Raw genomic sequence first — 24,848 nt, forward strand, 5'->3', positions numbered from 1 at the left:
CTTGTAGGAAACATGCTAGAATTTCAGTGTAATTCCTTTGGAATGCTAGAGAGCAAAAATTAAAAATTCTATCAGTGGGCACAGGTTAAGCAAGTAAATGCTGTTAGAGTGCTTGCCACCTCCCTTTAGAGACTTTGGTCTCTAAGGCAAAGACTTATGTGAGAGCACAAATTGGTCACAGACACTAGTCACAAATGTCAGGCCAGACTGACATTAGGTCATCTGCCAACTGCAAGACAATTTACATGTAACAAGGGACAACTTGTCACAGGTTGAACAACTAGGGCAAACGCTGTCTTCCAGGAGAAAAAAAGAGAAAGACAGTATGTATCCCATGAAAGGCACACTGTAAAACAAAACATAACTCCCAACCCTGAGCACACCCATTAGGCTATTTAGGAATTCTTCTTTTGCTCTCAAGAAAACCTCTGAGATATGAGATTCCAGTCATCCCAATGCTCTTCAGGGATCCTAACTGGTTTTATGTTAAAAAATTATGGTCTCTCCTCACACGCATTTTTGACTAGATGGTCCAGTCTTACTAAAGATAATGTAGAACTCCAATGGCTGTTATGAAGAACTTTCAATCTGCCCGAACATGATTTTCTCCAGACTAGAAAGACTGCGGCAATAGAATTAAACAATCTGAGTGGGATAACTATTTTAATTGGTACCTAGAGGCTTCTAAATATATTCAGGATTTTAAAATTACCTGTTTGTAAAATATTATTTCTAAGTTAACTGAAAGAAATAAACAAAGGAGATAAACAGGCAGCTAAGGCCTCTTCCTTGGTGACATAAGCCAAGGTTCCCCTAAACCCATTACTCTCCCCTCTCTATATCCACCTTTGCCTTCTTCAAACCCCCTTTCTTTATCTAGACTCCCCTTCTTCTCTAGTGAATAAACTTTACCAACTGAGCCAATTAAAACTTTCCCTTTTAAAATTAGGTCTTCTGGGGACTTCCCTGGTGGTCCAGTGGTAAAGAATCCACCTTACAATGCAGGGGATGCGGGTTCGATCCCCGGTCAGGGAACTAAGATCCCACATGCCATGTGACAACTAAGCCCGTGTGCCACAACTACTGAGCTCTCGCACCTCAACTAGAGAGCCTGCGTGCTGCTAACTACAGAGCCTATGTGCTCTGGAGCCCATGCACCACAACTACAGAGCCCACGTGCCCTGGAGACTGCATGCCACAACTAGAGAGAGAAAACCCACATGCCGCAACTAGAGAGGGAAAACCCACATGCCGCAACTAGAGAGAAGCCTGCATGCTACAACAAAAGATTCCGCATGACTCAATGAAGATCCTGCGTGCTGCAACTAAAGACCTGATGCAGCCAAAAATAAATAGAAATAAATAAGTAATAAATAAATCTTAAAAAAATTAAGTCTTCTGAGGATCCTTCTAAACCATTAATTAATTTTGTTCCATGGACCAAAGCGGAACTTGGAGCTATAGTAAACTATTTTCCCAAGGTAACTGGGGATCCTCATAGATTTGCCAAATCAGTATTATAATTCAAACTTAACCTGATTTCTCCGATCTTTATCAGTTAATCCACATGCTTATTGGAGGAGGTCAAGCCAAGCATTGAATGAAAACTGCTTATTGGGAAAACCCCAAACAATCTTTGAAATTCCAAGTCAGTCAGCCAATAGCTCTTTTATATGACCAAGCTCCTGCCATACCCCAAGGCTACATCTTGCCATCCTGAGGGCTTTCCATAAGCCAGTACCTGGGAACAAAATTAACGCATGCACCCAAAAGCCTGTTGAATCTATTCATGATTACTACAGCAGAATCCAGATTGTTTTCAAAGAAAATATGGACTCCCTATATACATTGCATCTAGCAGGGTGGCCTTAATTCAATGTTTTAGTCAAAACAGAGATCTATCTCTGTTAGTCAAGAGAACCCACACAGAATGAAAAATAATGTCCACCCTGAACTTGTCAATGTAGCTAACCAGTTAACCCACACCCCAGAAGATGATTCCAGAAAAAGGGCAACTAAAATTTTACATCTCCGACTTCAACAGATGGAATCTCCCAAGCAGACTCTTCCTGATTTTGTCATTATGGTTAAAAAAAAAAAAGCCTGGCCATTGGAAGAGAGACTGCCACAAATTTTTTTTAAAAGTCTAGACAATTACAGCTTTCCAAGACCCAAGGGTCAAACTCATCCCAGTGATGGGACTCCAAAAAATCACATAGACTTTTCCCATTCTACCATTAAATAGACTGGGGAAACTACTCTCCAGATCCGGTAAAAATCCCTTACATATCAATTGACACAGGAGCTACTCTATCAGTTCTCAACCCTACTACAAATAAACAGTCCCATCAAAGTGGGGAGTTCAAATTAACCACAATGTGTCTTTATTTCTCAATCTATACTCTTGTTTGGGACCTTTGAAAGATAAACACCTGTTTTTCCTCAGTGATTAGGCTCCTGTTCATTTATTAGGATGAGATTTCCTAGAAAAGTATCATGCTGCCATTTCTTTCTCTTGAAAGAGAGAAATAAATCTTGTTAAAATCTCTTGAATTTAAGTCCCTTGAATCTAAGCCCCAAGAAAATCCAAACCTTTTCTCTCTCACATGTACTTTACAAGCCATAGAAGAACAAATTTCAGGTACATCTCTGTTATTAAATTTAGTGTCTCCTAGTCTATGAGCAAAATCTTCCACAGACATAGATAGAATTCATATTCCTTTTCACTATGTTAAGATCCAAGTCAATCCCTCAAAACCTCTCTCCAAAATTAATCAATACCCTATAAACAAAGAACATTTACAGGGCATAAGACTTATCATAGATGACTATAAAGCACAGGAACTTATTATCCCTTGCAGTAGTCCTTGTAAAGCCCGTTTTACCTATAAGAAAATGTAATGGTCAAGAATAAAGATTTGTTCAAGATCTCCATGCAATACATAACATTGTTATTCCTCACCATCCTGTTGTTCCTTATCCCCATACATTATTAACATTATTCCCTACTGAAAGCAAATTTTTCATCATGATCAATTTATGCAAGGCATTGTTCAGTATTATAGTTGATGAGGCTGGCCAATATATTCTTGCTTTTACCTTGGAAGGACAACAATATATCTGGACAGAAATGGCCCACAGTTTTTCTAAAGGTCCTTCTTACTTCTCACAAAATTTAAATGCTGACCTCGATGATACAAAATTTTCTGGAGGCTCTACCATACTACGGTATGTAGATGATTTACTTCTCTACTCACCCTGTCAAGCCTCCTCACAAGAAGACAGATTTCACCATTACAGCTCTATCCAATATTTAGGATATTTAATCTCAGAACAAGGATAACACCTAGATGCTGATAGGTTTCATGGCATCTTGAGCTTCCCAAAATCTAAAACCAAATGTCAATTATCAGGTTTTCTTGGGCTAGCTGGTTATTGTCACAATTGGATTCCAAACTTCTCTTTAATGGCCCAGGCTTGTATATCTTACTAAAAACTACTAAGCCTGACCCTGTTATCTGGAAAAACCAAGATTAAAGGAAAGCTTAATAAATCCTCTTGCCCTTGGATATACAAACTATAAACTACCCTTTTTTCTTTTTGTTTATGAAAAAGAGGGTAATACCCTCAGAGTACTTACTCAGAACATGGGGGCTACCACAACATCTAGGTTATTACAGCCAACATTTAGATCCCATGACCCAATGTTATGCTTATGCCTTAGGGCTACACCTGCTACTGCCTTTCTGGTAAAAGCCACTGAAGAAATAGTCTTAAGATCCTCTTTGACCATCTTTGTACCTCATGCTGTCAAAGCTCTCTTGAGCTCATATCATTCCCAACATTTTTCAGCTAGCTGTCTTACTTCTCATGAAATTCTCTTGCAGGACCGGCAAGATGACAGAGGAGTAAGATGTGGAAACTACCTTCCTCCCCACAAATACATCAAGAATACATCTACATGTGGAACAGTACCTACAGAACAACTACTGAATGCTGGTAGGGAACCTCAGACTTCCAAAAAGGCAAGAAAATCCCCACGTAACTGGTAGGGCAAAAGAAAAAAAGAAGAAGGAAAGGAATTGGGATGGGACCTGCCCCTCTGGGAGGGAGCTGTGAAGGAGGAAAAGTTTCCACACACTAGGAAGACCATTCCCTGGCGGGGACTACGGGGTAGCTCTGGAACCTCAGAATAGAGGGCAGCAACAGAGGTGCAGAGGCAGAGCGGAGAGATTCCCACACAGAGAATCGGTACAGACAAGCACTCGCCAGCCTGAGATGCTTGTCTGCTCACTCTCCGGGGCGAGTGGGCGCTGGGTGCTGAGGCTTGGTCTTCAGAGGTCAGAACCCAGGGAGAGGACTGGGGTTGACTGCATGAGGACAGCCGGGGGGCGGCTAGTGTGCCAGAGCTAGTTGACAGAGAGTCTGGGAAAAAGCTGGGCCTGCCAGAGAGACTTTTGTTGCAGGGTGCTTGAGGAGCGGCCCGCCATAGGAGCTTCCTGCTTCACACATTCACAGACAGCAGGGCAACACCTACGTGAGCACAAGCACAAGCCATGGCTGTTATATCTGACCCCAGAGGCTGCTGTCCACCGCTGCTACCAAGAGTCCTGTGTGCAAGGCAGGTCACTGCCCACACCTTCCCAGCAGCCTGTGGAGTCCACCACTGCCGAGGGTGCTGCGATTGGGGCCAACTTCCCCAGGAGAACGCACAGCACAGCTCAGGCTCTTGCAGCTTCATTCTGGCCTCTGCAGCTTCATTCTGGCCTCACGTCCTGATTGTGATTGCCATATCCTTCCCTTTCCCCAGCCTGAGTGAGCAAGTGAGCCCTAATCTGCTGCTTTCGCACCCTTTTTCCTGTGCAGGGAACAGATGTCTGAGGGTGGCCCACTCCCAGAGGTGGGGCCAAAACCAAAGCTAAACCCCAGGGGCTGTGCAACCAAAGAAGAGAAAGGGAAATCTCCCCGTGCAGCTGCAGAAGCAGTGGATTAAATCCCTGCAATCGGCTTGGCAAACCCTGCATCTGTAGAATACCTGAATAGACAGCATGTTTTCCCACAATTGAGGCTGTGGGCTTTGGGGATAAGTACATGAGGGAGTAAGGTCAGATCAGTCTGAGCTTGCCCCACAGTGCCCACAGTAGGTCCAGACACCTACCTAGAAGTACTGGAGGACTTCCTGTGGAGGCAGGGATTGGCTGTGGCTCACTATGGGGGCAAGGACGCTGACAGCTAAGGCCACAGGAAAATATCACTACTCTTTTTGTTGTTGTTGTTCAGTTGTTCTTTTTTTATTATTCTTTTAATTTTAATTTTTTACTTTTTCTTTTTTATGCTTTTATTTTAATATATTTTTATTCTATTTTTTTCCTGTTTCTATTGTAATTTTTCATTACACTGTTTTCTCCTTGTTTGTTTTTTCCTTTCTTTTGCTTTGTTTTCATTTTATTTTTAACTACATTTTACAGTTTTCTATTTTTACTTTACTACTTTGTTGTTTTATATTTTTTCCTTTTGTTTTCATCTTTCATCTTTGCATTTTTTTGATTTTTGTGGGTTAGTTTTATGCTTTCATTGCCTTTTTTTAGTTTGCTTTCTGCATTTGATGTGTTTCTGGTTTTATGTGTTTTGTAGTTTTTAGTGTTTGTTTTCATTTTTGGGTTTGTTTATTGATTTGGTTGCTCTCTTCTTTGTTTTTGCTTTCTTTTCTTTTTGTGAGTGCGTGTGTGTATGTTTCTTTGTGTAATTTGTCTGTTTAGTTTTGCTTTTACCACTTGTCTTGGGGTTTTGTGTGTTCGTTTGTTTGGATTTTTTGTTTGTTTGTTTTCTTCTTTCTTTTCTTCCACACCATGTGGCTTGTAGGGTCTTGGTGCTCCAGCCGGGGGTTTGGCCTGAGCTTCCAAGGAGGGAGAGCTGAGTTCAGGATTTTGGACCACCAGAGAACTCCCAGCCCCATGGAATATTAATCGGTGAGAGCTCGCCCAGCGGTCTCCATCTTAACACAAAGACCTGGCTCCACCCAATGGCCAGCAAGCTCCAGTGCTGGATGCCTCATGACAAACAACTAGCAAGACAGCAACACAACCCCACCCATTACCAGACAGCCTGCCTAAAGTAATACTAAGCTCACAGACACCATAAAGCACACCACTAGAAGCAGCCCTGCCCATCAGAAGAACAAGATCTACCTCCACTCACAGAACGCAGGCACCAGTGCCCCCAACCAGGAAGCCTACACAAGCCAGTGGGGACAGACAACAGAAGTAAAAGGCACTACAATCCTGCAGCCTGCAGAAAGGAGACCCCAAACACAGTATATTAAACAAAATGAGAAGACAGAGAAATATACAGCAGATGAAAGAGCAAGGTAAAAACCCACCAGACCAAACAAATGAAGAGGAGATAGGCAGTCTACCTGAAAAAGAATCCAGAGTAATGATAATAAAGATGATCCAAAATCTCGGAAAGAGAATGGAGAAAGTACAAGAGACATTTAACAAGGACCTAGAAAATCTAAAGAACAAACAAACACTGTTGAACAACACAATAAATGAAATTAAAAATTCTCTAGAAGGAATCAATGGGAGACTAACTGAGGCAGAAGAATGGATAAGTGAGCTGAAAGATAGAATGGTAGAAATAACTGCTGTGAAGCTGAATAAAGAAAAAAGAATGAAAAGAATCGAGGACATCTATCATTGGACATTTAGGTTGTTTCCATGTCCTGGCTATTGTAAATAGTGCTGCAATGAACACTGGAATACATGTGTCCTTTTGAATTATGGTTTTCTCAGGGTATATGCCCAGTAATGGGATTGCTGGGTACAGATGAACCTATTTGTAGGGCAGGAATAGAGATGTAGAGGAAGAGGACGGACATGTAGACACAGTAGGGGAAGGAGAGGATGGGACGAACTGGGAGATTAGGTTTGACATAAATACACGACCATATGTAAAATAGATAGCTAGTGGAAACCTGCTGTAGAGCACAGGGAGCTCAGATCAGTGCTCTGTGATGACCTAGATGGGTGGGGGGAGGGGAGAAGGGTGGTCCAAGAGGGAGTGGATATAGGTATACGTATAGCTGATTCACTTCATTGTACAGCAGAAACTAACACAAAATTGTAAAGCAATTTTACTCCAATTAAAAAAAAAAAGAATTGAGGACAGTCTCAGAGACCTCTGAGATAACATTAAATGCACCCACATTCGAATTATAGGGGTCCCAGAAGAAGAGAAAAAGCAAGGGTCTGAGAAAATATTTGAAGAGCTTATAGTCGAAAACTTCCCAAACATGAAAAGAAAATAGCCACCCAAGTCCAGGAAGCACACATTCCCGTACACGGTAAAGACAAGGAGAAGCACACCAAGACACATATTAATCAAACTATCAAAAATTAAATGCAAAGAAAAAACATTAGCACATATTCCCGTACACGGTAAACACAAGGAGAAGCACACCAAGACACATACTAATCAAACTGTCCAAAATTAAATGCAAAGAAAAAACATTAAAAGCAGCAAGGGAAAAGCAATTAAAAACATACAAAGGAATCCCCATAAGGTTATCAGCTGATTTTGCAGCAGAAACTCTGCAGGTCAGATGGGAGTGGCAGGATATATTTTAAATGACAAAAGAGAAAAAGCTACAACCAAGATTACTCTAACCAGCAAGGATCTCATTCAGATTCAATGGAGAAATTAAAAACTTTACAGAGAAACAGAAGCTAAGAGAATTCAGCCCCATCAAACGAGTTCTACAACAAATGCTAAAGGAACTTCTCTAAGCAGGAAACATGAGAGAAGAAAAGGACCTACAAAAACAAACCCAAAACAATTACGAAAATGGTAATAGGAACATACATATAGATAATTACCTTAAATGTGAATGGATTAAATGCTCCAACCAAAAGACACAGACTAGCTGAATGGATACAAAAACAAGACCTGTATATATTCTGTCTGCAAGAGACCCACTTCCGACCTAGGGACACATACAGACTGAAAATGAGGGGATGGAAAAAGATATTCCATGCAAATGGACCTCAAAAGAAAGCTGGAGTAGCAATACACAAATCAGACAAAATAGACTTTAAAATAAAGACTATTACAAGAGATAATGAAGGATACTACATATTGATCAAGTGATCAATCCAAGAAGAAGAAATAAATAACAATTGTAAATATTTATGCACCCAATATAGAAGCACCTGAATACATAAGGCAAATGCTAACAGCCATAAAAGGGGAAGTTGACAGTAACATGATAATAGTATGGAACCTTAACACCCCACTCACACCAATGGACATATCATCCAAACAGAAAATAAATAAGGAAACGCAAGCTTTAAGTGACACATTAGACCAGATGGACTTAACTCATACTTATAGGACATTTCATCCCAAAACAACAGAATACACTTTCTTCTCAAGTGCACATGGAACATTCACCAGGATAGTTCACACCTTGGGTCACAAGTTAAGCCTAGGTAAATTTTAAAAAATTGAAATCATATCAAGCATCTTTTCTGACCACAACGCTATGAGACTAGATATAAATTACAGGAAAAAATGTGTAAAAAACACAAACACATGGAGGCTAAACAGCACACTACTCAATAACCAAGAGATCACTTAAGGAATCAAAGATGAAATCAAAAAATACCTAGAAAAAAATGACAATGGAAACAGGATGACCCAAAATCTGTGGGATGCAGCAAAAACATTTCTAAGAGGGAAGTTTATAGCAATACAATCCTACCTCAAGAAGCAAGAAAAATCTCAAATAAACAACCTAACCTTACACCTAAAGCAATCAGAGAAAGAAGGAAAAAAAATACCCCAAAGTTAGCAGAAGGAAAGAAATCATAAAGATCAGATCAGAAATAACTGTGAAAGAAATGAAGGAAACAATGGCAATGATCAATAAAACTATAGACTAATTTGAAAAGATAAACAAAACTGATAAACTATTATCCAGACTAATCAGGAAAAAAAAGGGAAAGACACAAATCAACAGAACTAGAAACAAAAAAGGAGAAGTAACAACTAACACTGAAGAAATACAAAGGATCATGAGAGACTACTACAAGCAACTATATGCTAATAAAATGGACAACTGGAAGAAATGGACAAATTCTAAGAAAAGTACAACCTTCCAAGACTGAGCCAGGAAGAAATAGAAAATATGAACAAACCAGCCACAAGCAGTGAAATTGAAACTGTGATTAAAAATCTTCCAACAAACGAAAACCCAGGGCCAGAAGCCTTCACAGGCTAATTCTATCAAACATTTAGAGAAGAGCTAACACCTATCCTTCTCAAACTCTTCCAAAATATAACAGAAGGAGTAACACTCCCAGACTCATTCTAGAGGCCACCATCACCCTGACACCAAAACCAGACAAAGATGTCAAAAAAAAGAAAATGACAGGCCAGTATAACTGATGAATATAGATGAAAAAGTCCTCAACAAAATACTAGCAAACAGAATCCGACAACACATTAAAATGATCATTCACCATGATCAAGTGGGGTGTATCCCAGGAAGACAAGTATTCTTCAATACAGGCAAATCAATCAATGTGATACACAAAGTTAACAAACTGAAGGATAAAAACCATATGATCACCTCAATAGATGCAGAAAAAGCTTTCGATAAAATTCAACACCCATTTATGATAAAAACTCTCCAGAAAGTGGGTATAGAGGGAACCTACCTCAACATAATAAAGGCCATATATGACAAACCCACATCCAACATCACTTTCAATGGTGAAAAACTAAAAGCATTTCCTGTAAGATCAGGAACAAGAAAAGGTTGCCCACTCTCACCACTATTATTCAACATAGTTTTGGAAATTTTAGCCACAGCAATCAGAAAAGAAAAAGAAATAAAAGGAATCCAACCTGGAAAAGAAGAAGTAAAAGTGTCACTGTTTGCAGATGACATGATACTATACATAGAGAATCCTAAAGATGCCACCAGAAAACTACTAGAGCTCATCAATGAATTTGGTAAGGTAGCAGGATACAAAATTAATGCACAGAAATCTCTGGCATTCCTATATACTAACAATGAAAAATCAGGAAGAGAAATTAAGTAAACACTCCCATTTACCACTGCAACAAAAAGAATAAAATACCTAGGAATAAACCTACCTAAGGAGCAGAAGACTGTATGCAGAACACTATAAGACATTAATGACAGAAATCAAAGATGATACAAACAGATGGAGAGATATACCATGTTCTTGGATTGGAAGAATCAACATTGTGAAAATGACTATACTACACAAAGCAATCGACAGATTCAATGCAATCCCAATCAAATTACCACTGGCATTTTTCACAGAACTAGAGCAAAATATTTTACAATTTGTATGGAAACACAAAAGACCCCGAATAGCCAAAGCAATCTTGAGAAAGATAAATGGAGCTGGAGGAATCAGGCTCCTTGACTTCAGACTATACTACAAAGCTACAGTAATCAAGACAGTATGGTGCTGGCACAAAAACAGAAATATAGATCAATGGAACAGGATAGAAACCCCAGAGATAAACCCATGCACTCATGGCCACCTTATCTTTGACAAAGGAGGCAAGAATATACAATGGAGAAAAGACAGCCTCTTCAATAATTGATGCTGGGAAAACCAGACAGCCACATGTTAAAGAATGAAATTAGAACACTCCCTAACACCATACACAAAAGTAAACTCAAAATGGATTAAAGATCTAAATGTAAGGCCAGACACTATAAAACTTAGAGGAAAACATAGACAGAACACTCTATGACATGAATCACAACAAGATCCTTTTGACCCACCTCCTAGAGAAATGGAAATAAAAACAAAAATAAACAAATCGGACCTAGTGAAACTTAAAAGCTTTTGCACAGCAAAGGAAAACATAAACAAGACAAAAAGGCAACCCTAGAATGGGAAAAATATTTGCAAATGAAGCAACTGACAAAGGATTAATCTCCAAAATACACAAGCAGCTCATGCAGCTCAATATCAAAAAGACAAAAAACCCAATCCAAAAATGGGCAGAAGACCTATATAGACATTTCTCCAAAGAAGACATACAGATGGCCAACAAATGCATGAAAAGATGATCAACATCAGAGAAATGCAAATCAAAACTATAATGAGGTATCATCTCACACTGGTCAGAATGGCCATCATCAGAAAATCTACAAACAACCTACAAACAATGCTGGAGAGGGTATGGAGAAATAGGAACCCTCCTGCACTGTTGGTGGGAATATAAATTGTTATAGCCACTATGGAGAACAGTATGGAGGTTCTTTAAAAAAACTAAAAATAGAACTACCATATGACCCAGGAATCCCACTACTGGGCATATATCCTGAGAAAACTGTAATTCAAAAAGATACATGTAGCACAGTGTTCATTGCAGCCCTATTTACAATAGCCAGGACATAGAAACAACCTAAATGTCCATCGACAGATGAATGGATAAAGAAAATGTGGCACATATATACAATGAAATATTACTCAGCCATAAAAAAAGCAAAATTGAGTTATTTGTAGTGAGGTGGATAGACCTAGTGTCTGTCATACAGAGTGAAGTAAGTCAGAAAGAGGAAAACAAATACTGTATGCTAACACATATATATGGAATCTAGAAAAACGGTACTGATGAACCTAGTGGTAGGGCAGGAATAAAGATGCAGACGTTGAGAATGGACTTGAGGACGCAGTGGGGAAAAGGGAGGCTGGAACATAGTGAGAAAGTAACGTTGACATATATACACTACCAAATGTAAAATAGCTAGCTAGTGGGAAGCTGCTGCATAGCACAGGGAGATCAGCTCAGTGCTTTGTGAAAACCTAGAGGGGTGAGATAGGGAGGGTAGAGGGAAGGCTCAAGAGGGAGGGTATATGTGAATATATGTATGCATATAGCTGATTCACTTTGTTGTACAGCAGAAACTAACACAACATTGTAAAGCATTTATATTTCAATAAAAATGTATAAAAAATATTCTCTTGCTAACCAACCTTCATGTCACTCTCATTCATCATAACAACCTCAATCCAGTTACTCCTTTTCCTCCTTCCATGGACAAAACCTCCCATATCTATTTGAGTTTGATGAATCACCTATCAACCCCTTGTAATGAGTTATAAGAAACCCACTTGACAAATGTCGATTGCTCATGGTTTACTGATGGCTCTTACTTGAAAAATGAAAACGGCAAATATTGTGCTGGATATGAAATATCAACTCCTTTTGAGGTCCTTGTGGCTGCACCCCTACCTTTGTCCACTTCAGCCCAACAAGCTGAATGATACGCTTTTATTCAAGCATGTATTCTAGCAGAAGGTAAAATTGCAAACGTCTATACTGGTATTTGTCATGCCTTTGGAGTAGCCCATGATTTTGGAATGTTATAGAAACATGATTTCTTTACTTCCAGTGGAGACAAATTTTAAAATGGTCCTTATGTCCCAAAGTTGAGATGCCATACTCTGGCATGCAGCTTTGGCTATTATTAAAGTCCCTGGGCATTCTCTCTGGAATCCAAAGTAAAGCACCTCACTGATATCTCCGCAAAAATGCTGCTCTTATAGGATCCACAGACCAAACCTCTCTCATGGTCCAGAAAACTACTTCCCCTAGTGACAACCTAAGAGAATTCACCAGGGAAATACAACAACTGGCCCCTGAAGAAGAAAAAGAAAATTGGAGATCTAAGGTCTGCTGGTAACATGAAGAAAAGAAACTCTGGTTCAGACCCAGTAACAAACTGGTCCTTCTAGAAAATGTAACATTTCTATTACTATCATACCTAAATTAAATCATTGGCCTACAGATAAAATGATAATGTTCATGAATCAATATTGGTGGGGAAACATTGATAAGGCTGCAGAAAGCGCTTATCTCGCTTGTTCCATGTGTTCTAAATTTAACCCAGGGAAACCTATCCAAACTATTCCTGGATATTTTCATTTACCCAATGAACCATCTAAGATTTGGGAAATGGATTTCATGCAATCACCCCCACTCATGAATGTTCTGCTAATGGTTTGTATATTTTCACATTGGACTGAAGTTTTTCATGAAGATATGTGACTACTTCTTCTGTAGCTAAATCCCATTAGAAAAGGTTACTTCTAGTTGGGGAACCCCCCTTGAACTTCATAGTGATTGGAGAATGCACTTTACTTATCAAATATTTTGACAAGTCTGTATTGTCTGGCCAGTTCTGTAGCACCTTCATTGTGCTTATCATGCTTAGTCTTCAGGACTGGCCAAGCATACAGATCTAATTATTAAGATTCAGTTAGCTGAATTAGTTGAAACCCTCCAAATACCCTGGCCAAGAGTATTACTGTTGGTTCTTCTAAATCTTAGAACTACTTCCTTCAGGATGCAAAAACTTATGTCTTTTAAAATAATTACAAGACAGCTGATGCACTTAGCCTCCCACTTCTTTTGACCCACAGCTAATAAAGAAGGATATCTTTCAATTTTGCAAAGGCCTAATCAAGCCCATAGAAAATAACCATGCTCTGATAGAACAATCTTTCCACAGTGCACTTCCAGGAGACAAAGATGTCAAACATCACACCTTACAGCCCAGAGGTTTCATCTGTCAGAAAAGACATTTCCAAAAAGACTCTTCTTTAACCTTGCTGGAAGGGACCCTGCCTTAGGTGATATTAACTAATCCTGGTGCAGCCAAACTTCAAGGATTCATGTGTCACAACTAAAGAAGCCCCCAAATCTGAAGAGACATGTATACTAACTTGTGACCTAAAGCTGAAAATTTCTAGGGACTGAAGTAGATGGCATGTGAAGTAGACAGCTTACCTAAGATATATGGACCAGGCCTGCATAACTTACATTTTTTTTTCTTCTCACTCTATATCTGGTTAAATCATGTCATTCAGGCCTTCAATTGTTCTTTCCCTTGTTTTCCTACTGCCCTTTAGCTTTAGCACATCCTTTTATCCACACCTTACAAAAATTCTCTGATTCTAATAAACTTACTGATTGTTAGATTTGTGCCAGAGCAAGCAATACTCATGATGAACATGGACTGGTGGCCTAGCTTCTGTCTTTAGAAGGACAGTAAGACATGTGGTAAAGATGTAGGATTTTCCTTTGGTAGCTTTGAAACCGCACGTGTCCTCCCTTCCAGAAGATTGGCACCAGATATTACGGCTTTCCATTGGGTACCCCCAACTTGTAAAGGAATGCCCCTCACTCAGGTCTGGACTCTTATCCCAAGCTTTTCTTTATGTTTCAAAAACAATGATGAGCATGGCAAAACTCTAGGGTATCTCCCACTGAAAAATTGTAACTGTAATATTTTATATATCTTTGGGAACATGAATTCACTCCCCATTGGAACATACAAGCTTATATCATCTCCTCCCTTAATGTAACTCCATAATGGAAATGAAAACAATAATAATACTGGGAAAAGAGAAGCTGATGTTCTCCCACTCAATGGTATGTTACTGGGAATTGACCAAAAATCTGGTGAATGGTGGAATCTTAATTAAACTTGCTTCTCCCCTAAAGATCTTCCAGACCTCCACCAAAATCTTACTTATACTAGATCAGTTCACTTGTTACTTCAGATCTATAGAAATCTAAGGTGCTCAAATAAACATTCTCATAATGTGAATGGACCAGATTATCATGTGCTCTGTATAATAAGTATATTTATGATCATGAGACGCCTTCTTTCATTCCAGGAAAAGGAATCTAAGCAAAGGGACCCAATTATGCCTTATCCTTACAAGACATAGGGCATTTTTTTTCATGTGGAAAAAAATGTATACTCTATCCTTCCTCTTAATTGGAAGGTACACTGTGTGATTGTTGCCCTCACCCATGATTCCAAAATTAGAAAAACTCTTCCTTCTACTTCTTATATACCTAATCTGGGATTTTTCTCTTATTAACTTAAAAAGATACATCACAGCTGGGAAGGTTATAGTTTGGGTGAATGACTACAAATAACAATATAGTAGATAGAAAGGGCTTGGGCATGCATTCACCAAAAACTTTTCCCTTAGGTTGGAACAGCAGAATTTGAAAAACGAATTCACAATCCTTTTATAGTTATGTCTACCACTTTCAATGCTTCTGTCCAAGCTTTTAAATATCAACAAACTCAAATAAATAGCCTTTCAAAAGCAGTACTAAAAAACCTCAGAGACTGAATATCTCCTCATTGCTCAGCAAGGGGGAACTTGTGCCCTACTTCACCAAGAATGTTATTTGTCAGTAGGTCAGGAAAATAACACAAGATCTAAAAATAACAAAGGACAATACCAAGCAGAAGTTGGCCAAGCTCCTGAACCTTGGGACATTTTTGATCTATTAAACATAAACAGTTAGGGAAACTGGTTGAGAAGCATATTTCAATCAATAGCTATCATTGGGCTTCTGGTTATCAGTTTATTTCCACTATTTTGTAATAGTAAACAAATACCTTCCTCACAAATGTATTTACAAATTTAAATTCTTTTCCTTTCAAAGGCTTTTCCTGAAACTCGACTGACCATGGAAACTAAACCATCCACCATAGAAAGACATAACTGAGATTCTTCTTTTTTCAATCCTTTCCAATGAAGCCAATAAAACTCCCCATCATTTTCCTCCTCTGTGGGACAAGACACCTGAGCATGATGCTCCTCAGCTTCATGAGAAAAATACCTGCGGACAGCTCTTCTCAGATCTATGGGACATATAATGCAATCCACCTATAAAAAACTATACCTTTGACAAAAATTAACAGCTGAATGATACTTGATCAGAGATGCTTTTCACAAAAGATCTTGAACAAAAGGGGAAAATGTGAAGGAATGGAACCAGAGAATACAAAATGGAAAGTCTCACACATGTACCCTCAGGAAAACAAACCTTAAGGACAGAGAGATTGACTTCCTGTAAATGCTTGATTTACAGAAAACTGATAATATTGGAACTTTCTTAAATGATAGGGAGTTGGTCAGGGATTACCTGATTACCTAACTTTGTTAAATGACAGGGACTTGGTCAGTTGGTCAGGGATTACCCTATATCAACCTTGAGAAACTTTGCTTATGCTTACCAGAGGCATGAGATGACCCAGTCAGGTTGGTCTCAGAAAATAAGCTGAATTGAGCTTTGTTTGTGTGACTGGACTGGTTTTGTCTGCTCGGGGAATTTTCAAAGCAGTTCTCCATTTTTTTTTTATTTCAACCAACTCTCATTTAACTCTCCCCTCTTTACGTTCTCTGCACATATTTACAGCCTACCCCAAACCCTCAGCTGACTCACCTGTATCTTGCTATTTACATGTCCTGAATTACAATTCCTCCGCTATTCCCAAATAAACACATTTTTGTTTTGACAATTTTGAACTTGCCTCATTTTACCTTTTTGTTTAGGTCAACAGCCAGAACTGCTAGCAATCATATATTGGAATTAATACACTTTATCTTAATTAAAGCTCTTTCCTATTTTGTAAATTTACTTCAGCCAAAACTTTAGAATTAGAATTTCTAACAAATATTTTAGAAATGGAATGGAATATGTAAAATTTTAACTTTGGTCTTATTAGTTATTAGATTGATCATAGTGATTTCAATCTTAATGAAAAAACACTCTGCACCATTTAAATTCTGGGTCACTTCAGAATTTAACAGCATTATTGTCTGTTTATTTGAAAAAACACAATTTGGGGGCATCACACTTTATTGTTTTCCATGTTCTCACTTATATATTGAATCCCAAACTTTATATTAAAATGTAATCTTTTTGATGAAGCAGGGAAATTAAATGGCCAGATTTTAGATTAAAAATTATTCTTATTAAAACACATATATAAAGTAAAACTGAAAATCCTGAAAACAATGAAATACTGAAAAATATCATTGTGTCCAGAAGGACAATTAAAAAATAAAATTTAATTTTTTGTATGGAATGTTACACAGATGGCCTTTTTTGTAGAAAGGGTTGGTTTTCATTAATATTATGAGAGTTTTACATAGAGTCATATTTTTATTAATTTTTTACCTCATATTTCAGATCAGCCAAATTTTCTAGTAGGAGAATATTCATCCTGTAGAGAATAAATTTAATTTTACCTTAAATGTTGAAAATTCAGAAAATAAAAATTATGTAAAACTCTTCAAATATATTGAATGTAAACTCAAAAAGATATTAACAATTATATCTTTTATTGTAAATTATGGTTTTGTGGAACTGAATGTTACATTGCTTCAGCCATTTCAGAAATTAGTTTTATTATACAGTATATTTAAAATAACAAATGACTTTCTGTATATAAAAGCACGTGTTTTTAACACTAACAGTGAAAAGTGGCATCTGTTTTTATTTGCTTTTCCTCAAGAGTAATGATGTTATAATCTTTCATGTGTTTTCATTATTAAAGCTTATGTTATGATAATAGACTTGTAAAACTTATATGTAATGGATTTATTTTAAAATTATTTATTTTGGGGTAGAAAATATGTAATTTTTAAAAATAAATTTCAACAAAGTATAATTTATGTTCAGTAATTCTTTTAGTTTTACAAATGTCCACTGAAATCTCTGACACAATCACATATAGAATGTTACATTTTGTAGACCCTCCCTACCACCCTACATGCCTGGAACAACAACTGCTCTGCTTTTGACTAGAGGTTAATTTGTACTTACTAGAATTTTACATAAATGGAAGTATACAATATGTATTTATTTATGTCTTTCACTAATATAACTTATCGGTGTCTTCAAGTATATAAGTAATTCATTTCCTTTTATTGGTCAGTATTATCCCATTGTCAGATATACATTTTGTTCATCCATTCATCTTTTGATAGGTATTTCAGTGGTTTTAAATTTTGGTTGTTGCAGCCAAAGCTGCTATAGAAATGCGTGTACAAGTCTTTGTTAAATCATACCTTGTCAGTTCATTTGTTTATATACTTAAGAGTGGAATGATTGTGTCACAAGATAACTGTGCTTTACTCTTTTCAAACATTGCCAAACAATTCTTCAAAGTGGTTTTACCCTTTTACATCCCTGGCAAGACTGTATGAGAGTTCTAGTTGCTCTAAATCCTTGTAAATTCTGGGCATTGTTTGTTTTGTTATTATAAAAGATACGTATTAATACCTTAGTGTGGACTTAAATTGTGTTATTGAAGAATAATGTTGAGAATCCAAGTATGTGGTTTTTGTTCATTTGTTTATCATTCTTGTGAACTCTCCAAATTTTTGCTCGTTTTTTGAAAAATTTGGTACTGTTGTTTTTTTAATATTTAGTTGAAGTTTATATATATTTGACACATTTTGAATAATAAACTTCTATATCTAGGAACTTTCTTACCTGGAAACAAGACAGAAAGCACAGGTAAGTTTGTATGTGTGAAATCATCTCCCTAAAGATAGAAACATACAAAGGAGTTTGTCCTTTAGGTCATTATGCAATACCGGTCTTTTAAAAATTCTAACAGTGCATTATTTATAAGTTGACAAGGTGGTAATAAAATTTTTATTAAAATAAATTATCAAGAATAGTTAAATAACATAAAATGATAAGTAGGATTTTTAAAGCTAGAATAGTAAAACTGTCATGGTGTGCAGTGATACCCATGGAAAAGAATGTGTACCTCAAAAACAGACGTACACTGCAGATGGTATGTGTGATATACAGCATATTGGGCATTGCAAATCAGTAGGAAAAAAGATTTTTTTGATAAACCATAATAGGATAATTGGTTATCCATATGGCAAATAAATATAATTAAATATCCTTCTCATGTTAAATATATTTTTCTTTAAATACTTGACTATGAATAGCAAAATAATTTAGACAGAATGTAGAAAAATATGTTATTAAGAGAGTTAAGAATTTTCTGACCAAAAAAACCTTCTCTTGAAAGACTAGCAACAAATAGAAAGAAGTGCAAATAGCTCATAATGTGACAACAGATTACTATACAGCAATATGAAGAATTTACAGAAGTTCATAGATGACAATTCAAAATCCAACAGAAGAACAAGTGAAGAATATCTTATAAATGCAAATTGTATAATAGGAAAACTTAATGGCTAACTAAACATACAAAAACTAAATTTGTTAAATACAAGATAAAAAATAACCATGTCACACCCATTAATAGATGTATGTGTGTGTGTATATATATATGTATGTATAGTACCACAATATGCCAACAGTCTCACCAATACAAAGTATTGACACAGAGAAAGAAACAGGGGCACTCATAGATCACTTAATATGTTGGAGAATAACTTGGTAAAAGAGTTTACTTGAAAATTCACAGGCCTTATGGAAGAACAGTTGCAATTATAAGTACATAGTGAAATGTGCATGAGTCCGAAGAACCATATATGATGAAATTATTGAGACACATATTTAAAATAATGGTCAAAACTTCAATATCCCTTTGTAGAAAGATAAATAAGTAAATCAGAATATGCTCATGTATATGAGTCTCACAGACGGAGACAAGATGGCAGAGTAGAAGGATGCGAGCTTACCTTTTCTTACAAAAATATCAAAATCACAATTAACTGCTGAACAGCCATTGACAAAAAAGCACTGGAATCTACCGAAAAAAAGATATCCTACATCCAAAGACAAAGAAGCCACAATGAGATGGTAGGAGGGACGCAATTGCGATAAAATCAAATCCCATACCTGCTGGTGGGCAACCCACAAACTGGAAAATAATTATACCACAGAAGTTCTCCCATAGGGGTGAAAATTCTGAGATCCACATCAGGCTCCTCAGACTGGGCATCTGGCAACGGGAGGAGGAGCCCCCAGAGAACCTGGCTTTGAAGGCCAGCAGGAATTCCACAGGACTGGGGGAAACAGAAACTCCACTCTTGGAGGGTGCAGAAAAAGGTCACATGCACACCAGCACCTAGGGAAAAAAACAGTGACCTCATAAGAGACTGCACCAGACCTACATGCTAGTATTGGAGGGTCTCCTGCAGAGGTGAGGGGCAGCTGTGGCTCGCTGCAGAGATGAAGACACAGGTAGTGGCAGTCCTAGGGAGTACTCATTGGCATGAGCCCTCCAGAGGCCACCAATGTCTCCCCAAGACCTGGCCCCACCCAACAGGCTGTAGGCTCCAGTGCTAAGATGCCTCAAGTCAAACAACAAACAAGGCAGGAACACAGACCCCCTCATCAGACAGGATGCTTAAAGTCTTCCTGAGCATAGCGCTGCCCACCAGAGGAACAATAAGCAGCTCCACCCACCAGTGGGCACATACCAGACTCTCTCACCAGGAAGCCTGCACAAGCCTCTTAGACAGCCTTATCCACCAGAAGGAAGACAGCAGAAGCAAGAAGAACTACAATTCTGCAGCCTGTGGAATGGAAACCGCAATCATAGCAAGTTAGATCAAATGAGATAGCAGAGAAATATGTCCCTGATGAAGGTGCAGCGTAAAACCCCAGAATAACAACTAAGTGAAATGGAGATAGAAAACCTGCCCCCAAAAGAATTCAGAGTAATGATAGTAAAGATGATCTGAGGTCTTGGAAAAAGAATGGAGGCAGAGATCAAGAAGATACAAGAAATGTTTAACAAAGACCTAGAAGAACTAAAGAACAAACAAACAGAGATGAGCGATACAGTAACTGAAATGAAAAAATATACTAGAAGGAATCAATAGCAGAATAACTGAACCAAAAGAACAGATAAGTGACCTGGAAGACAGAATGGTGGAAATCACTACTGCAGAACAGAATTTTAAAAAAATGAATGAAAAGAATACAGTTTCAGAGATCTCTGGGACAACATTAAACACACCAACATCTGCATTACAGAGGTCCCAGAGGGGAAGACAGAAAGGACCTGAGAAAATACTGAAAGAGATAATAGCTGAAGATTTCCCTGACATGGAAAAGGAAACAGTCACCCAAGTCCAGGAAGTGCAGAGAGTCCCAGGCAGGATAAACCCAGGGAGGAACACACTGAGACACATAGTAATCAAACTGACAAAAATTAATGACAAAGAAAAAATATTAAAAGCAACAAGGGAAAAGCAACAAATAACATACAAGGGATTTCACATAAGGTTATCAGCTGATTTCTCAGCAGAAACTCTGCAGGCCAGAAGGGAGTGACACAATATTTTTTAAATGATGAAAGGGAATAACCTACAACCAAGAATATTCTACCCAGCAAGGCTCTCATTCCGATTCAATGGAGAAATCAAAAGGTTTACAGATGAGCAAAAGCTAAGAGAATTCAGCACCACCAGACCAACTTTGCAACAAATGCTAAAGGAACTTCTCTAAGTGGAAAGTAAAAGGCCACAACTAGAAAAAAGAAAGTTATTAATGGAAAAGCTCACCAGTAAAGGCAAACATACAGTAAATGTAGGAAATCACCCACACATAATTATGATATCAAAACCAGCAATTGTGACAAGAGGAGAGCACAAATAGAAAATATTGCAAATGCATTTGAAATTAAAAGACCAGCAACATAAAACAATCTTGTTTATACACAGACTGCTATATCAAAACCTCATGGTAACAGCAAACTGAAATTCTACAATAGATACACACACAAAAGGAAAAGGAATCCAAACACAACATTAAAGTCAGTCATCAAATCACAAGAGAAGAGAACAAAAGAGGAAGGGGAAAACAGACTTCCAAAAACAAATCCAAAACAATTAACAAAATGGCAATAAGAATATACATATTGATAATTACCTTAAATGTAAATGTTCCAACCAAAATACATAGACTTGCTGAATGGTTACAAAAACAAGACCCATGTATATGCTGTCTACAAGAGACCACTTCAGATCTAGGGACACATACAGACTGAAAGTGAGGGAATGGAAAAATGTATTCCATGCAAGTGGAAATCAAAACGAAGCTGGAGTAGCAATACTCATATCAGACAAACTAGGCTTTAAAATAAAGTCTTTTACAAGAGACAAAGAAGGACACTACATAATGATCAAGTGATCAATCCAAGCAGATATAACAATTGTAAATATATGCTTACCCAATATAGGAGCACCTCAATATATAAGGCAAATACTAACAGCCATAAAGAGAAATCGATGCTAACACAATAATAGTGGGGCACTTTAATAACCCACTTTCATCAATGGACAGGTCATCCAGACAGAAGACAACCAAGGAAGCACAGGCCTTAAATAACACATTAGACCAGGTAGACTTCATTGATATTTATAGAGCATTCCATCCAAAAGCAGCAGAATACACATTATTCTCAAGTGCCCATGGAATATCTTCCAGGTTTGATCACATGCTGGGCCACAAAGCAAGCCTCAGTAAATGTAAGAAAATTGAAATCATACCAAGCTTATCTTTTCCAACCACAATGCTATGAGATTAGAAATAAACTTCAAGAAAAAAATCTATAAAAACACAAACACGAGGAGGCTAAACAATATGCTACTAAACAACCAGTGGATCACTGAAGAAATCAAAGAGATAATGAAAATAATACCTAGAGACAAATGACAATGAAAGCACAATGATCTCAAATCCTATGGGATGCAGCAAAAGTAGTCCTAAGAGGGAAGTTTATAGCAATACAATCTTACCTCAGGAAATAAGAAAAATCTCAAACAACCTAAACTTACACCTAAAGCAACTAGAGAAATAAGAACAAACAAAACCCAAAGTTAGTAGAAGGAAAGAAATCATAGAGACCAGAGCAGAAATAAATGAGATAGAGATGAAGGAAACAACAGAAAAGATCAATGAAACTAAAAGCTAGTTCTTTGAAAAGATAAACAAAATTGATAAACCTTGAGCCAGATTCATCAAGAAAAAAAAGGGAGAGGACTCAAGTCAATAAAATTAGAAATGAAAAAGAAGTTACAATGGACACCACAGAAATACAAAGGATCATAAGAGACCACTACAAGGAGCTACATGGCAATAAAATGGACAACCTAGAAGAAATGGACAAATTCTTAGAAACATACAACCTTCCAAGACTGAGCAGGAAGAAATGGAAAATATGAACAGGCCAATCAGAAGTACTGAAATTGAAACTGATTTTAAAACTCCCAACAAACAAAAGTCCAGTATCAAATAGCTTCACTGGCCAATTCTATCAAACATTTAGAGAAGAGCTAACACCTATCCTTCTCAAACTATTCCCAAAAATTGCAGATGAAGGAACACTCCTAAACTCATTCTGTGAGGGCACAATCACCCTGATACCAAAACCAGACAAAAGTACCACAAAAGATAAAATTATAGGCCAATATCACTGATGAAAAGAGATGCAAAAATCCTCAGCAAAATACTAGCAAACCGAATCCAACAGCACATTAAAAGGATCATACACTATGAGCAAGTGGGATTTATCCCAGGGATGCAATGATTTTTCAATATCGGCAAATCAATCAGTGTGATACATCACATCAATAAATTGAAGAATAAAAACCACATTATCATCTCAATAGATGTAGAAAAAGCTTTTGACAAAATTCAACAATTTATAATAAAAACTCTCCAGAAAGTGGGCATAGAGGGAACACACCTCACCATAATAAAGGCCATATATGACAAACCAAGAGCTAAAATCATAATCAATGGTGAAAAGCTGAAATCATTTCCTCTAAGATCAGGAACAAGACAAGGATGTCCACTCTTGCCACTTTTATGCAACATAGTTTTGGAAGTCCTAGCCACAGCAATCAGAAAAGAAAAAAACAAATAAATGGACCCAAATTATAAAAGAAGAAGTAAAACTATCACTGTTTGCAGATGACATGATACTATACATAGAAAATCCTAAAGATGCTACCAGAAAACTACTAGAGCTTATCAATGAATCAGTAAAGTTGCAGGATACCCAGAAGTCTGTTGCATTTCTATATACTAACAATGAAAGATTGAAAAGAGAAATTAAAGAAACAATCCCATTTACCATCACCTCAAAAAGAATAAAATACCTAGGAATAAACCTACCTAAGGAGACAAAAGACCTGTAGTCCAAAAACTATAAGACACTGATGAAAGAAATCAAAGGTGACACAAACGGATGGAAAGGTATTCCATGTTCTTGGATTGGAAGAATATTATCAAAATGACTATATTACCCAAGGCAATCTGCAGATTCAATGTAATCCCTATCAAATTACCAATGACACTTTTCACAGAGCTAGAACAAAAAGGTCTTAAAATCTGTATGGAGACACAAAAGACCCTGAATAACCCAAGCAATCTTGAGAAAGAGAAACAGAGATGGAGCAATCAGGCTCCCTGATTTCTAACTATACTACAAAGCCACAGTCATCAAAACAGTATGGTAGTGGCACAAAAACAGAAATATAGATCAATGGAACAGGATAGAAAGTCCAGAGATAAACCCACACACCTATGGTCACCTAATCTATGACAAAGAAGGCAAGACTATACAATGGAGAAAAGACAGTCTCTTCAATAAATGGTACTGGGAAAACTGGACAGCTCATGTAAATTAAAAAAAAAAACTCAACATGGATAAAAGACCTAAATGTAGGACCAGATACTATATAACTCTTAGGGGAAAACATAGGCAGAATGCTTTGCGACATAAATTTCAGTAATATTTTTCCTTATCTCCTAGAGTAATGGAAATAAAAACAAAAATAAACAAATGGGGCCTAATTAGACTCAAAAGCTTTTGCACATCAATGGAAACCATAAACAAAATGAATAGACAACCCACAGAATGGGAGAAAATATTTGCAAACAATGTGACCAACAAGGGATTAATCTCCAGAATTTACAAGCAGGTCATGTGGCTCAATATCAAAAAGCAAACAACCCAATCAAAAAAT

At 37.4% G+C, this 24,848-nt stretch overlaps 1 long non-coding RNA gene across 1 annotated transcript in view; it reads left to right on the top strand.

The window, feature by feature from the left end:
• LOC149747825 (uncharacterized) overlaps nucleotides 1–23,553 on the top strand; it is a 200,202-nt gene extending 176,649 nt beyond the window's left edge. The window contains exon 3 of the long non-coding RNA XR_016395113.1: nucleotides 3,888–23,553. This is a non-coding gene — a long non-coding RNA (uncharacterized LOC149747825). The remainder of the gene's footprint in view (nucleotides 1–3,887) is intronic.
• The last annotated feature ends 1,295 nt before the right edge of the window (nucleotides 23,554–24,848 follow it).

The sequence above is a fragment of the Delphinapterus leucas genome, chromosome 12, assembly GCF_059928025.1.
Source record: "Delphinapterus leucas isolate spDelLeu-1000000601 "Yukka" chromosome 12, BTC_Dleu_Yukka2, whole genome shotgun sequence".
Taxonomy (NCBI): domain Eukaryota; kingdom Metazoa; phylum Chordata; class Mammalia; order Artiodactyla; family Monodontidae; genus Delphinapterus; species Delphinapterus leucas.